The following is a 3,404-nucleotide window of genomic DNA, read 5'->3' as shown; positions in this document are numbered from 1 at the left end:
GCAATTAAAAACATAGCATAAATAATAGTGTATACCCTGACAATAGGGTTGTTTAAGGGGAGGGTATAGAGACATTAAGGGTTAAGGGTTAAGGAGAGGGTAAGGGTAAGGGGACGGGGTCTTAAGGGTATTTAAGGGTAAGGGTTAAAAGTATTTTTTTGGATACCCTACAAGAACCCCTACCGGTCCTAAGAGCTCCCTACTTAAGGGTGCATTACCTGTACTTTTTGGGTACTTAGAGGTAATTTTAAAGGGAAAATTACCCAAATTGTCACTCTATAAACTTTCCCAACTAAAAATATCCCAAAACAAAATATCTACTAAAAAGGCCCAAATGTCATTTTGGGCCCAAATAGTTTCAATTAATATCAGTTTTTTGTATCCGTTATATTTGTAATACAGATACTTCTCTCTTCTCTAAGTTTTCTCTCTCTCTCTCTCTCTCTCTCTCTCTCTCTCTCTCTATATATATATATATATATATATATATACACGATTTTTGTACTTTTGTTCTTAGCATTTTGCATACTTAATATATGCTTTCTTTCTTAATTTGTACATACTGGTCGATTTTGTGTTTAAAGATTGTAATAAAAATAATACATAATTAGATTTATATATAGGACTACATCTTAAGTTATACCATAGCATTACATCAATGATACACTAATAATCTATTTACTAAGACACTAAGTGTGTCATAGCATATTGGATACAGCGACTATATCAATTACACTCGATCAGTTATATATATAATGTTTATCATATGTGTGCTTTCATACAAATTACACTTCATATCCGTATACGTGTAATAAATTATAATAGAGTGTATGATTTTATTCATTTAAAGCAATTTGCACTTACATATATATGACAGGCATTGATGCTTTAATTTACTCTCAACTATTCATTACATCACTTGAATGCTTGATCGGTGAATAAATAAAAACTATAAGATATGGCGCTATATTAATACTTAAGTTGTAGAATATATATATATATATATATATATATATATATATATATATATATATATATATATATATGTGTGTGTGTGTGTGTGTGTGTGTGTGTGTGTGTGTGTGTGTGTGTGTGTGTATATGTAAATATTGTAAATAACAAATAATATTATCATTTCGGTCGGTAAATTAATAATAATTATAAAAGAAATATTTTTGTTATGGAAAAATCCAATTGATCCTGGGTGGGAAAAAATAAATTAAAATTTCCAACCGATTTTTGGTCGGTATACATGAAACTTTTTAATTAACATATTTTGGTAGATAATATGCAAGTATGACCAGGTCTTGGTTAAAGATTGACCAATTTTCGGTGTCAGCCGGAATTTTTATATGTGGCAGATGTAGCAGTGTTTCTTTATTGCAGGCAGAGGTGAATCCAGGATTTAAATCTAATGGGTTCCTATAACAATTTCATGTTAATACATAATAGTTTATGGGTTCACAATATAATATTTATAGATAGTTAATGAATTTCTTAGTATATATACAATATATATGAACAAAAGCTACTGGGTTCCGGTGAATCCGGTCTTCATGATCTGGATCCACCCCTGATTGCGGGACTACTTTTTCCGACCGATGGTGGTTGGTATGTTTGTGTGAAATCTTTTCTTTGACTTTTGTGACCAATTACCTATTTTTTGATCCGGTTTTCTCTTTCGGCCGATTTCAATCGGTATGCCGTGGACGGTTTTTGACAGAGTTCTAGTAATGTTATCCTTATTTTACCCGTAATAACTTAGGACCCACTTGACATAGAAGTTAACCTCATCACGAGGAAAGAACATGAGAAAACACGTTGAAGTTGAACTTCATACTACCATTTATTTAGTTGTTGACAGTAAGGACAATTTGACACTTCGCAACAGTGGGCTTATGCGTTAAGGGGTCATTTGGGTCACATATTAGTTATTGAAAATTATAACGTATGCATTGTTTATGGTGAATAATAAAGAAAAGATTGTTACGCGTGTCTATTATATTATGCATGGATTGTTATACAACGAATAAATTTGAAGGGATTACTTGTATTAAGATTCAAAATTGCCCGTGGGCTGTTTCCTCCCTTGGTAGGAAGCATTTTTTTAAAGTGAAAAATCGCAATTATCTAAAATGGGATCCTGAGCTCCTACTACTATTAGCAGGACTTTTTTCAAAGAAGATAAAGTTGATCGCAACAAACATTAAGTTTTGTTAAGCTCACGACTCCTCTGGCTTAAGTTACAAACATAACATTGGAAATAAAATTGGTGGGATGTGCCAGGCCAAGGTAATAGTGTAACACCAAGGCGACACTTGAGAACCCCAATAGCAAGCTATCATAAGATATTATAAGATATTAAACTGATAAGAACATATACTACACTTGATCTTAGCCAAAAGGCCGAGAAAGGTATGCTTTCCTTCTTCCCGAGTCGCTCAAATTATAGCTGATGTTCTCTGCTCGTTTCCTTTTCCATACCCGATGTGGGAATACACTAGCAAGACCAACTTTGTGCTTACTCCCTGAGGCTACTTTGGTATTTGCAAACAGTTTACTGAGCTGTTGTAAATAATGGTGAAGTCTTTAGGATATTTAAAATACAATTTCTAATCCTAGGCAAGAACGCACTCTTATTTAGCCAAATCCGCTAAACACCGATCAAAGTTAGTCGGTTATAGCTAATTACCGACCAAAACACGTCCATTTACGTGGGAACGGTATTTTGATGGTCGGAAAGGCTTACCGACCAACGTTGGTCGGTATGCTTTAAACGACCATCTAAATAATTTACCGACCAAAACTGGTCGGAAACATATTTTATTAATTTAATTTTACCGACCAAAATTGGTCGGTGTATTATATTTATTAATTTTTATTACCGACCAACTTTGGTCGATACATGAAAATATTTTTTTTTATAAATTATTAAAATTAAACAAAACGGACCAACTTTGGTCGGTAATGTAAAAATATATATTTTTTTAAATAATTAAAATTAAATATTGCCGACCATCTTTGGTCGGTAAGCTCAACAGTGCAGGCAGAATACCGACCAAAGTTGGTCGGTAATGTTGAATTCTGGGAATTCTTTGTCCATTAACCGACCAACTTTGGTCGGTAATATGCAATTAATTTTTTTTTTATTATTTACCAACCAAAGTTGGTTGGTTTTTTTGGGTTTAATTTTGGCGTAAAATGCATGTTTTGTAGCAACACCACCTGCTAGCATACCAGTACCCCCAATTCACCTCATAAAACCCCTAATTCACCCTAAATCCATCCACATATCCAACAACAACAACAACCACCAAATATCCAACAACCAAACATCCAATAAATACTCTAAAACTAACAAATTAAAGTTCAATTGAACATAACAATTCAAAACCAAGTTAAAA

General features: G+C 33.0%; 1 pseudogene; it reads right to left on the bottom strand.

Annotated features, from left to right (window-relative positions):
* Positions 1-2,272: 2,272 nt before the first annotated feature.
* On the bottom strand, positions 2,273-2,419 carry LOC142165486 (U2 spliceosomal RNA; annotated as a pseudogene).
* Positions 2,420-3,404: the final 985 nt, after the last annotated feature.

Source organism: Nicotiana tabacum, chromosome 1 (genome assembly GCF_000715075.1).
Source record: "Nicotiana tabacum cultivar K326 chromosome 1, ASM71507v2, whole genome shotgun sequence".
NCBI classification, from domain to species: Eukaryota; Viridiplantae; Streptophyta; class Magnoliopsida; order Solanales; family Solanaceae; genus Nicotiana; species Nicotiana tabacum.
This window is presented reverse-complemented; position numbering and strand designations above follow the sequence as displayed.